Source organism: Benincasa hispida, chromosome 11 (genome assembly GCF_027475165.1).
Source record: "Benincasa hispida cultivar pf3 chromosome 11, pf3_genome.v1.1, whole genome shotgun sequence".
NCBI classification, from domain to species: domain Eukaryota; kingdom Viridiplantae; phylum Streptophyta; class Magnoliopsida; order Cucurbitales; family Cucurbitaceae; genus Benincasa; species Benincasa hispida.
Genome location: NC_143488.1, coordinates 45,076,140 through 45,090,572, shown reverse-complemented (window position 1 = coordinate 45,090,572; position 14,433 = coordinate 45,076,140). Strand labels below are relative to the sequence as shown.

The following is a 14,433-nucleotide window of genomic DNA, read 5'->3' as shown; positions in this document are numbered from 1 at the left end:
TTGCACACATTATGAGATAAGATCATTAATACTCCATTTATCCTTCTGAGTATTATAGCTTATCTTAAACTAAGTGAATTGTGCAGGAAGAGAGATAAGTACCAAATGCACGAGTAAATTTTCATTTATCACGATATCAATTGCATTTAATTTACCTGAGAGATTGGATATTTCCATAATGTACTCCCTTATGTTTCCACTGCCCTTATACCTCATAGAAGTTAAAGAAGTCAAAAGACTACTTACTTCCCCTTTCTCATTTTTAGCAAAATATTTCTCAATTTGAGCAAGGAACTTATTGGAATTTTCACTTTCCATGATAGAGCCCCGAAAAGACTCTAGAATGGAGTGCCTAATGATCATCAGACACGTGCGATTTGACCGTTCCCACTTTTCTATATTAGTCGTATTTGGCTGTTCTTCAGTAGAAGTAGGTTTATCAATCCTTAATGCAAGGTCCAAATCCATACACCCAAGAAGTATATCTAGGCTTTCTTTCCAAATCTTGAAGTTCGATCCATTCAACTTAGGGATTGAACTTAGATTTTCAGATATTTGAGTAAGACCAACTGAAACAATAAACAACAAAACATATGCTCACAATTAAAACATAACAAAATAATTTCACATATGTGGTGGGCCCCTTTAACAAGCTACCTAGCACAATATTGATGTCCAACCTTTGGGCAAAAAAACACTAACTGTAAATGGTACTCACAATGTAGTAATCAAAGTACTGACAATTAACTCTGTCAAAAAATAGCCTTTCTTTAGACCGACTATTTTTCACATGAGCAATCCATCCACAATTTGGCTAAATAATTATCTTCCTTTGGGTCGATAATTATCCGCATAAATTCATGAATATGCACATATAGTTTAGAATTAAATTAATCTAGATAACAGAGGCTACTTTGGTAACATATTATTTTGACCAACTCAATCTAAAATATAAGACACAATAATATAATAATATGATTGTACAAAAAAATAAATAAATAAAAGAGAAAGAACATCAAATAGTCTTTATCAATATTCACTTAATAATTGCATACACATAATACAATGAAAGCAACAAAACATGTGAATATCGCTAAATATCATCAATCAAATTTAAATTTAAATTCACCAAAATGTCAATCAAATTTAAATTTAAATTTACCACATTATCAATCATATTTAAATTTAAACCATAGCATGATCAATTAATCTTGAATCCACAACATGATTATTCAAATCTTGACTTAAATCACTAGTAAAACTTTAGATTCAAATTCACAAACCTTATTAATTTAAAAGCTAGATTTAAATTCACTAATTATCAATAATCAAGATCAAGAACCACTGGCAGGATCAAACAAGATCATATAAGAATCATTGGAAAAATCAAACGGATTGATTAATAAACTAAGAACATCAATGAAAATTCCTACCAGAGTAGCCTTTTCTATTATAAACATGATTTTTTTTTTTAATTCTTTAAACTTCTTTACCCAAAATTGAATCAAGATCCATGACAAACAAATATGAATCGACAATTCAACATGAAATCCATGCTCTGATACCACTTGTTAGCATAAATTCTTTATATCTATATTGAATAGATAAACCCTAGGATCATTCATGTCAAATTGTCAAGAATAACATACCGGATTCCATTGCAAAATTGATGATAGCTTATGATGGATGACTATGATCTTCCTCAACCAAAACTCCGAATGTCTTAGTGGGATCTCTCTCTAGATGGGATTCAAGAAAGATTGAGTGCTTATTGTTTTGTATATTGGGGAACATAGCCTTAAGGTCTCTTTATATACTAGTTCAATTAGAGTTCCCATTAAACCCTAACTAATTAGGAATGGACCTTAATTAATTAGATCACATAATATGGTCCAATATAATAAAATAACCCAATGTGATAAATTATTTATCCACATACATAGCCATACTTTAATTAAACATATTATTATTTAAATATGTCTAACATTCCCTGCTATTCTTCAGCAAGGACTTGGTTTGTAGGAACCTCTTTTGGAATACAAATGGAAGAATTGTGAGAGTGATAAGAGATTGAGAAAGAATTGAACGAGTGATTGAGTTAATGAGAATTCTACCAACTCCAAGTGAAAGGAAGTAATGAGTGAGGGGAGTTAACTCCCCTCAACCTACTCCGTAACTGCAGGTAGTTATTATTTAATCTGCTAAATTTAATTAAATTAATCATTATTAATTAATTTTAATTATATATCATATATTGAATTAAGTATTATATTTGAATCATATTCAAATGCTCTCCTAACTTATAGTTTGTATCCCATTCACATTAAATTTAATCTATAGTTTTAATATGAATCTCATTCATTTTAAATTTAACATATAGTTTTGATATAAATATCATTCATTTAAATTTAACCTATAATTTTAATATGAATCTCATTCATATTATTTAATATTTGAATCTTATTCAAATACATTATTCTCTCAAATTATATAGTTTAATTTTGAATCTCTTTCAAAATTAACATTATAATATAATTTACCTATATACATTATATTAATTGTACCACATACAATTAAAATATATTCCCTTATAATTTGAATAATTCAAATTCTTCTAAAACTAAGGGCCTATTTGGTAATCTATTCATTTCCTTTTTTGGTTTTTGATTTTTAGTTTTTAAAAAACGGATGTCTTTAGTAACTAATTCATTTTTTGTTTTTTAAACAAGAAACTTGTTTTTAAAATTATGAAGGAAAATTGAAAACGAAAAAAAAAAACTTTCAAAAATTCATTTTGGTTTTTTTAAAAGCCCATCACTCTTTAAATGAGAATTTCACAAAATGACCCAAAACCCAAAAACTTTTCTACCAATGATAACTTTCTAAAAACTTTTCTACCACTGACCTTTTTCCTATGCAAAATACCAAAATTACCCCTAATTTTTAAAAAGCCTTCAGACCGCCACATTTCTACTTCCTTCTACGATTTCCTCAGCCCTTCATTCAATGTGCATTCAATACACCATCAACATTCCACCAAAACATTTATTCCCAACTAATATTTAGAAGAGAATGGAATGTCTCTCTCGTTATTCACTTTCTGTCGTCGAACGTCTCTCTCATCTTATAGCCTTCTCTCAGATTTCCTTAGCCCTTGGGTTCTCTGGTGGCTTTCTCTCGTAGCTTTCATCGTCGGATTCTTTCCACATTTCTTCTTCCTTCAACGGTTTCTTCAGCCTTTCATTCAATGTATGATTTCTTCTCTCAGATCTCTTTCATAATAAGTGTCGTTTAGTAAATTATAAAGATCGTGTAGTAATTTATACATGATCATTTAGTAAATTATAAAGGATTGTTTAGTAATATAACGGTAGGCAAGGGTTTATCTTGAGAAAGTTGGATTACAACGATGGGCAAGGGTTTATCAAGTCCATTGTAGGTATGACAAGATGACGACAAATATAGTAGAATGCCTCAATGGAGTGTTGAAAGATGCCTGAGAACTACCAATAAGAAAGCTATTAGAGCATATCCGCGAGTGGCTACAAAGTTGGTTCTATATCCGATGTACACACGCAGTGGCATGCACAAACATTGTAATTGATTATGAATGAGTATTCTTAAGGAATCAGAATTGATGTCTAGAACATATCATGTTTCTCCGGTGGATATGCATATAATTAATGTGGACGATGGATATTTGGGGGGGTTGGTTGATCTTCATTCATGGACATGTACGTGTATTGAGTTTAATTACCTTGAGATACCATGCTCCCATGCAATATCTACAATGACCCTGAGAAACATTAATGTTCAAACATTATGTGCAAAGTGGTTTATAGTTGAGTGTGTGCTTGCTGCTTATGCCAAACCAATCTTCCCAGTCAGACACAGTCAAGAATGGGTTGGAGATTTAGAACCAATTCTACCACCGTAAAAGGTAGTAAGTGTAGGTCGACGTCAAACCGTCAAGATACCTTCAATTGGGGAGGAGCCATGACAAATACACAGGTATACACGATGTGGTCAGACAGGACATAACAAGAAAACGTGCAGACAAACGTTGATAACACCTTGCATTGGCCCATCTAGACTAAACAATATGTAATTTTAGATTTCGCTTCGATTTTTCTGTACAACACCAATTATATTTTGTATAACACCAATTATTCTGTACAAATTTACACTATACAATATGTAATTTTAGCACCAATTATATTCTGTACAACACCAATTGTACTGTACAATATGTAATTTTAGCACAAATTTATCTAAACGATTGCTTAGTTATTTATTTGCTTAGTTAAATGTGCAACACCAATTGTATTGTACAAATTTAGCACAAATTTATCTAAACGAAAACTAAACAATCGCGTAATAGTTAGCTAAACGATCGCTTAAAAATACCTAAACGATCGCTTAGTATTATCTAAACGATCATATAACAAAACCTAAGCGATCGCTTAGTAGCCAAACGATCGCTTTATAAATTAGTACACGATCGCGTAAAGGATATCTAAACGACCGCGTAATAGTTAGCTAAATGATTGCTTAGTATAGCTAAACGATCACTTAGTATTATCTAAACGATCGCTTAGTATTAGCCAAACGATCGCATAATGGATATCTAAACGATTGCGGAACAGTTACCTAAACCATCGCTTAGTATTCTCTAAACGATCGTTTAATAAAAACTATAGTGGATAGTTAAACGATCGCTTAGTATTCTGTACACGATCTCTTAATAAAACTATAGTGGATAGTAAACGATCGCTTAGTACTCTCTTCGATCACTTAGTAATATCTATCTGATCGCTTAGTAATATCTAAATGCTCGCTTAAAGTATTCGTAGAAATGCATTCACCGTGCGGTCTGAAGGCCTTTTAAAAACAAGGGGTAATTTTGAAATTTCGCATGGAGAAAAGGTCAGGGTTGAAAAGTTTTTGGGTTTCGGGTCATTTTGTGAAATTTTCCGTCTACCACGTTGTTCTTCTCTTTTTAAAATGATTTATAATCTGTCTTGACCATAATTGATATTTTGTAAAATACTTTGTTCTTCTGCTAATAATCTTGTTGTTTGTCATAATTGATATTTCATTTTTGTAAAACAGAATTAAGCTGCATTTTTTTTTTGTCCTCAGTCTGGCCCATTTTACAAAATCAAACCCTAAAATCTGACATACGCCCCAATTTCCCTTTCTTTTATACTAACTCAACTTTATACGAAATCGTGAAGTCAGTTGAAATTTTAGGTTGAAGAACAATTGTTTATGACTGCACTAAGGCAAAGTGAAATTTCTATTAATTTATTTGACTTATGGCTGTTTATTAATCATGTTTGTTCTGAGGAGTATTCCCTGCAAACACAATCCATGAGTGGATTAATCATGTTTGCTGGGAGGAGCATCTTATTTTTTTTTTTTTTTTTTTTTTTTTTTTTTTTTTTTTCCTTTGGACAGTTTCTTATTGTTGCATTTCAATCATTCTTGTCTCTTTAAATTATTACAATTATAGGAGAAAATTTCATGAAAACCCATAATTTCAAATTTCAAGTGTAAAGGGTTCTCTTTATTCTTTTTTTGTGTATGGATGCTTGATTTTTGCTGTTTATAAATAAATAGGTAGGCTAAGCTTTGTAAGATTAATTATGTTTTAGGACTCATGACAAACAGTTCTATATGATGCACTGTGGTAGTCTTTCAAAAATGAAACAATTTTCTTAGATTTGATGGAGGGAGAAGTTGTGAAAGGAAATCGTCCAACCACGACTTTTACGAAAACTAGTTGGAATCACATGAAGAAACAATTACTTGCTATGACAGGATATAGTTATACACATAATCAATTGAAAAATAAATACAATAACCTTCGACAACTTTATAAAGATTTCAAAAGTTTGTTGAATGATATTACTAGAGAAGGTTAGGATTCTTTGTTGGGGACCATTACATTGGAAGAAGAGCAATGGAGCAACCATATTAAGGTATTACACTTTATATTAATTTTTTGATATTATTATTATTTGTTACTATTTAATAATGGAGTGTTAAATTTAATAGGTTAACAAGAGAGCTAAATAATTTATAAAGAGTGGTTGTCCACGTTATGAGAAGTTTATGAGGATTTACAGAGATACAATGGCAATAGGATCTTATGTATATCCATCAACAAAAGTTCCATCTTATAATTCTGAAGATGAAGCTAAAACAATGAGTGATGCTCCTACAAACAGTGAAGGTTATGGTCAAAGTAGCATGAGCAAGAAGTCTAAAAAAAAGAGGAGCATTGAGTGATACTATAACATCTTTTATAGATGCTTATGTTGAGAATTCAAAGAAAAGGAATGATATTCTTGAGAAAAGACTTCTTGGATCTTCATCAGGTGATGCTAATGAAACTTCATTGAAACCAAAAGATTGCGTTTATGAAGAATTAGATAAATGCTTAGAAATTTTAAATAACATGAAGGATATTGATGATGAAGCTTATACCAAAGCACTGAAGTGTTTGATTGAAGACAAATTTTGGAAACTAGCGTTCCTACGTGTTCTTGAATCTAGGAGACGGAGATTCATCAATTACCTTTAGCTGAAGTTATATCATTTGTAAGGATAATATTTTGTGTGAGAGAAGACTTAGTTTGTTACTGTTGCCAAGATAATATGATGTTTATTTGTCATATTTTGTGTAAGTAAAGATGTTTAGTTTGTTATTTGACTAATTGGTATGTTGTTGTTGATACAATTACATTACTTTGTGTTTGAAAGATTTAGTTGTTTTATTAGTTCTTTATGTTATTTGAACATGTTAAACATGTGGCATTAATTATGGATTTACGTCACAATTATTCGGAAGATCGTTTACCTTTTTGATAATGATGCGGTGAATTTACTTGGAGAAGATGAACACGAGGATGAAGATATCTTTATATTTTTTTTTTTGTTTATTAAGGGAAGAATTGCATAAAATACAAATGCTTAGACAATTGTATAGAACTTCTACACTTAGAGGTCATGATTTCATGATTGAGTTATTAAATGCCCACGACACAAGATGCTATGATTGTTTTAGGATGAAAAGAGATGCATTTGTAGCATTTTGTGAAGAATTAAAAAACATCACTAATCTAAAAGCTTCTAGATACTTGACTATTCATGAACACATTGCCATATTTTTGCTTACTATATCACATAATGAAAAGAATCGACTAGTAGTAGAAAGATTCTAATATTTAAGTTACAAAATCACACGATACTTTAATCATATTCGAAAGAAAGTTTGTCCGTTTGGAACCAATATTATCTATTCTTCGGAATTTGAAATTGTTCCCCTAGAGATAATGTTCAAATTATAACCAATTTTATAATATTATACGTTATTGCAATGAAAATTTGCATGAAATAAATATTTTTTTTTAATAGGATTATATTGGTGTAATAGATGAAACTCACATTAGTCCATTTATTCGACAAGATAGAGAAAACTCCATATCGTGGTAGAAAACAAGCCCCACATGGAATATAATATGTGTTTGCTCTTTCAATATGTGATTTACATATGTGATGTCTGGTTGGGAAGGAATAAATGATTCTCGAATATTTCTTGAATGTATTAGAGATCCTGTAAATAATTTCCATTGCCCACAGGAGGTATGTAACTATATATAGCTTTCTTTTAAATTATAGTCTTTCTATTTGTCTATCGTTTTATTGATTAAAAGTATTCTTGACTGAACAGATCGATATTATCTTGTTGATTCTGGTTACACTAATATGCCTAGATTTTTATCGCCCTATCATGGAGAAAGATATCATTTGCGTGATTTTGGAAATGAAGACGTCAACTATGAGGTAAAGAAGAGTTGTTTAACTATCGTCTTTCATCACTCCGCAATGTGATCAAGAGGTGCTTCGGGATATTAAAGGCTCGATTTTCTATTTTGAAGTAAATGCCGCCATATCCTTTATCCACACAAAAATATATACCCATAGTATGTTGTATAATTAATAATTTTATCAAATTGCATGATAGCAGTGATGAGTTTTTTAATGAATATAATGGAGACTCAATTATCATTGAAGATGAAAACATGCAGAATGGAAGAGACATGTCGTAAACCCCTGTTGAGATGAATGTGAGTCAAAATTAACTTAGGCATATGACTTTGGTGAGAGATTGAATTGTTGATCAACTTTGGATGGCAGCTCAAGCCTGACGTTAATTGTTATTTTTGCAAATTTTGTGTTTTAGTTTAGTTAAATATTATGAATATTTGTGCCAATTTTTAATTTTTAATTTATTTTCTATTTGTTCCTTGTAGATATGTTGTAACAACCCAAATTTATACGCATACACTACAAGAAATTAAATGTCAAATGTTAAGTAGGACAAAATTTTATTTAAAGGGGTGGTAAATGTAATACCCTAACCCTAATTTAGAAAGCAGGAAAACAAATAAAATATATAATTAAGAATGAAAATATATAAATTTAATAGGAAAATCGTGTGGAAATTTAGAATTGGAAAAAAATAAGAAATTTATTAATTACCCAAAAATAATGAATAAGAGGGCAAAATTAGGGAGGATTAATTAGAAGTTGGACGCTAGCTAATTCAGGAGACAAAGGACAGTAGATAACTTTTTGTGTGGGCACTGCTCATTGAAAGAATTGGAGGTGAATTAATTATACGGTTAAAACTTGAAAGAGTTAAAAAAAAAAAAAAAGGAAAGTGGAATCCACGTGTCACAAGCGGTAAAACTAGCGAGATTGGTGGAAAAAACCTGGAGAAAGCGAGATTAGAGAGAAATAGTGGAGAGAAATATTGGAGAGAAAACTGGGAGAGAGCAAAGTTGAGGAGAAAAGATGGAGAGAAAGAAGGAGAGAGCCACACTGGCGAGATTGAAGAGAAAATTAGAGAGAGCGAGAGTGGAGAGAGCGAGATTCTCAGCGAGAAAGTGGGAGAGAGCGAGAGCCATGAGAGTAAAACCAGCGAGAGCGAGAGCGAGAGTGGAGAGAGCGAGACTCTCAGTGAAAAAGTGGGAGAGAGCGAGAGCCACGAGTGTAAAACCAGCGAGAGCAAGAGCGAGAGTGGAGAGAGCGAGACTTTCAGTGAGAAAGTGGGAGAGAGTAAGAGCCACGAGAGTAAAACTAGCGAGAGCGAGAGCGAGAGCCATGAGAGCCAAACCAGCGAGAAAGCTGGAGAGAGCGAGATTCTGAGAACAGAGAGAGCGAGATTTGGACAGAAGCATGGATTATGCGTTGAATTTGGCCACGATCTTATAGATTATACATTGAGAACCCTAAAATTGAATACAAACAAAGGTTGAAGACGTAAGGGAAAACGTTAGCCAAAATTAGGTGTCTTATTAAGAGAAATTCTTAAACCTAAGTAATTTTAAAGAAGCCATTTGTAGGATGAGTTGTCACACAGAGAAGAGCTGGAAACGGCTATAAATAGGAGGCTTTGGGCTGGAAGTAAACTCATTCTCAAACAAAACTCAATAGTAAAAATCGTGTAAAAAGGGTGAAGTAACGCGAGGGAAATGCTGCCCAAATTTCCTTTTGGTTTAAGAGGGAAAGCTCTACTGATTAAACCATAAGGAATAATGAGGAATAACTAGAATCGCAGTCAAGGTAAGTAGTTTATCTCACCATCTTTTTAAGTATTTCATGGTAGTGTACCTTTAATATATTGCATAATTATGTTATTGTTATGTTGCATTACATGTTTAAAATACGTTTATCAACAAGGGACCCCATGCATTATGTTTGTTCACAACGATAAAATAAGATTAAATTCTAGTTAGATAAAGGTTATGCTTCTAGGGCTAGCAGGGCATGTATGGTTGCACCCCTCTAGACCCAATTCTATGTCAAGATTATGCTAGGGACTAACAGGATATGTATGGTTGCACCCCTCTAGTCTAATCTTACGTTTATGTTAATGGTTGATGTTGGATGCGACTCTGGCCCTACTAACTACATGACCCGCTAATCATGAGATGGGTTAGTTTCCACCTAAGTCCTCATCTTCCTATCAGGGCGGAGAAATTTATGTTAGAAGCATAACCGATCACCATATGTTATTATATGTTTTCGGTCCTAATCATATGTTTTCAGGACATGTTGCATGTGATTGTGCATTTGGTCACTACCCTATGTGAGAATTACTTATTGGGTATATTATATACTTATCCTATTTTTACAGATTTTGTAGGTAAGGACACAACGTAGGTGACAGAACTGGACGTCGCTCAAATGGCCAACCATCAAACTCACTATTATAGGCATATGCATTTTTGAATCACTACGCTGATGTTTTATGGATCCTATGTTTTGTAAAATATTTTTTTTTTTTTATATATAGTTTTCTACCTAATTAATAAAATCTTAGATGTGTTCTTTTGAGATTTTTGCCAAAACTCATCTCATGATAGAAAAGTCTAAGTATGCATGTCATAGCGGTCGGACCAAAATATGTAAGGATCCGGTCATTACAGTTTGGTATCAGAGCATTTGAGCCAATTAGGCTCTACTAATTAGAAGAGTCGTGGTGTTTGATGGTTCGTCTTGTTAAGTGATGCCCACAGTTATGCCAAATACACTGGTAAGTGGAATTTTCAAACGAGTAATTTAGTAAACATAAGGTATGAGTTAAAAAAAAAAAAAAATTAGATTGCTTCCTTACTATGAAAATAAAATGTATGTACCAGATGCCACCACAAAGGGCTCCAACACGACGAGGAAGACCTCGAAGTGAATCCACAAGGGATCAAAATCAAGGACATGGACAGACGCCTTACGTGTTACTTACACCTGAAGCATTACGAATACTAATACAAAATATGAGTAATGGAAACACAACCTCGTCCACCATACCAATAACCAACGATACAAATGACTCGAAGATCATTCAAGAATTCAGGAAGTTCAATCCTTCAATATTTGATGGATCATCTGTGGATCCAATTATAGCAGAGAATTGGATAACAGAAATAGAAACTATTTTCCGCCATATGAACATCCCAGAAGAACAGAAAGTAAATTGTGCCACCTTCATGTTAAAAGGAGATGCAAAGTTTTGGTGGGAATCCACACAAAGAACAATCAAAGGTTCAGTCTCATGGTAGCAACTCAATCAGGCTTTTTACAACAAGTATTTCCCTTTAATAGTGAGATATCAAAAGGAAGTGGAATTTCTTAATCTTCGTCAAGAGAACATGTCGGTGGCAGAGTATGAATGAAAATTTGATCGCTTGTCCCACTTTGTCCCTCGACTAGTGGACACAGAAAAGAAAAAGGTGGAAAAGTTTATTTGGGGATTAAGAGAAGGCATTCGAGACATTGTTACTGCTTTTCGACACAAAGAGTATGCTCTTGCCCTTGAGTCGGCCTTACTCATGGAAGTAGATCTTGCGGTTAAAACCTCAACTTCTGAACGAGGATTCATGCCAAATCAAAAAAAGGAAATTCACCCAACAAGGCTTCCAACGTTCACAACGGCAAGCAAAAATTTCCCAAAGCACTCAGGGCGTGCAGTCACAACAGAAGAGTCAAACATTCACATATCCTAAGTGTAAAAATTGTGGAAAACACCATCAGGGGCAATGTCTTCGGAACTTACGGGTGTGTTTCAACTGCGGCCAGACGGGTCACTATGCAAAGGCTTGCCCAAAGCTCATCAACCAAGTACCAATTGCCCAGACCACCCAGCCTACTAGTAACAAGGTTACCCAACAATAGAAAGGACGGGTGTTTGCTGTTACACGTCAAGAGGCAAAGGATCAAGATGTAGTTGTTACAGGTACATTATCCATCCTCGAGTATTATGCCTTCACTTTATTTGATTCGGGCTCTAGTCATTCATTCATCTCTACAACATTTGTACAACATGCTCAATTAACATCAAAGCCCTTAGGCTACATTCTATCCGTAGTTACTCCTGCCGGAGTATTTATGTTGGCCCACTCAGTAGTAGAAAACTGTGAGTTTTCAGTATCAAGACATAAACTAGGGGTGACCCTTATCATCCTAGACATAAGTGATTTCGACATAATACTAGGTATGGACTGGTTAGCAGCAAACTATGCAAGCATAGATTGCCATAATAAAGAGGTCATATTCATCTTTCCAATAGGAACCAAGTTTAAGTTTAAGAGTTCTAATACACAATCAGCCTCAAGAATAATTTCAGCCTTAAATATAAACATTTGCTCAACCATGGGGCTTGGGCATATTTAGCAAGTGTAGTGGATTTACGAAACCAAAAGAATAAAATTAAGGCCATTCCTATAATAAGAGAATTTGAAGATGTATTCCCAGAAGAGCTACCAGGTTTACCATCTAGTCGAAAGATATAATTTTGTATAGATCTAATTCCCAAAGCTGAACCAATATCTAAAGCACCATATAGAATGGCACCTGCGGAATTAAAAGAACTCAAAATACAATTACAAGAATTGCTAGATAAGGGATTTACATGCTCTAGTGTGTCTCCATGGGGAGCACCTGTCTTATTTGATAAGAAAAAGGATGGATCAATGCGTTTATGTATAGATTATCGGGAGTTGAATAAGTTGACAATAAAGAATAAGTCCCACTCTCACACATTGATGACCTATTTGACCAATTACAAGGAGCCTCAGTATTCTCCAAAATAGACTTACAATCTGGATATCATCAACTACGAATCAAGGAGTCTGATATACCTAAAACTGCTTTCCGAACCAGATATGGGCATTATGAATTCGTTGTGATGCCCTTTGGATTAACGAATGCCCCATCAGCCTTCATGGACTTGATGAATAGAATTTTTAAGGACTATCTTGATAACTTCGTGATCGTATTTATAAATGATATTTTGGTCTATTCCAAGTCTTAGGGACGTCCTTTTCATATTAAGAAATGAAAAGTTGTATGCCAAATTCTCCAAGTGTGAGTTTTGGACGCGAAAAGTTGCCTACCTAGGGCATATTGTAAAGAAAGAAGGAATCTCAGTGGATCCTACTAAGATTGAAACATTTAGCAAGTGGCCTCGCCCAACAACAGTCAGCGAAGTGCGAAGCTTCCTTGGATTAGCAGGATATTATAGATGATTTGTGAAGAATTTCTCGAGTATAGCATTACCCTTAACTAACCTCACCAAAAAGAATAATCATTATACCTGACGGATCAAGGGGTTTAACTGTGTACAGTGACGCATCGAAGAAGGGGCTAGGTTGTATATTGATGCAACACGGAAAGGTAATAACATATGCTTCAAGACAACTAAAACCTTATGAACAAAATTATCCCGTTCATGACTTGGAGTTAACTATCGTAGTCTTTGCCTTAAAGATATGGAGACATTACTTATATGGGGAAAAGATCCAAATTTATACAGATCATAAAAGCCTTAAGTACTTTTTTACCCAGAAAGAGTTAAATATGAGGCAACGAAGATGGTTAGAATTAGTCAAAGATTATGACTGTGAGATCCTCTATCATCCAGGAAAAGCTAACATTGTTGCTGATGCTCTTAGCAGAAAGTCAGCTCATACAGCAGCCCTAAGTACCATCTCCAAACACATAATGGATGACCTTGAAAGAGCTGAGATCTCACTAATACCAGGAACCTTCACAACTCGAATAGCACAGTTAATTGCAAGACCTGCATTAAGGCAAACTTAGCCCCCGCTTTATTGGACCATTTGAAATATTAGAACGTATTGGCCAAGTAGCTTATCGATTAGCATTACCACCCACCCTTTCTACAATACATAATGTCTTTCATGTATCGGTGCTTCGAAAATACGACCCATCACATGTAGTAAATTATGAACCTCTATAAATAAGTGAAAATTTGGAATAGGAAGAGACTCCAATTTGCATCCTAGCAAAAGAGAAGAAGTCACTTCGTAATCGAGAAATAAGTTTAGTGAAGGTTCTCTGTAGAAGTCAGCAAGTAGAAGAAGCTACATGGGAACGAGAAGAAGAGATGAAAGCCAAATACACTTATCTGTTTAAGAACCAAGAAACTTTCGAGGACGAAAATTCTTAAGGGGGGAAGAATGTAACAACCCAAATTTGTACGCATACATTACAGGAAATTAAATGTCAAATGTTAAGCAGGACGAAATTTTATTTAAAGGAGTGGTAAATGTAATACCCTAACCCTAATTTAGAAAGCAGGAAAACAAATAAAATATATAATTAAGAATGAAAAATATATAAATTTAATAGGAAAATCGGGAGAAAATTTAGAATTGGAAAAAAATAAGAAATTTATTAATTATCCAAAAATAATGAATAAGGGGGCAGAATCAGGGAGGATTAATTAGAAGTTGGATGCTAGCTAATTAAGGAGACAAAGAACAATAGATAACTTTTTGTCTGGGCGCTGCTCATTGAAAGAATTGGAGGTGAATTAATTATATGGTTAAAACTTGAAAG

At 33.6% G+C, this 14,433-nt stretch overlaps 2 pseudogenes; both read left to right on the top strand.

The window, feature by feature from the left end:
- The first annotated feature begins 3,900 nt into the window (after positions 1-3,900).
- LOC150032671 (L10-interacting MYB domain-containing protein-like) lies at positions 3,901-6,589 on the top strand (annotated as a pseudogene).
- A 449-nt stretch (positions 6,590-7,038) lies between these two features.
- On the top strand, positions 7,039-8,117 carry LOC150032670 (uncharacterized; annotated as a pseudogene).
- Positions 8,118-14,433: the final 6,316 nt, after the last annotated feature.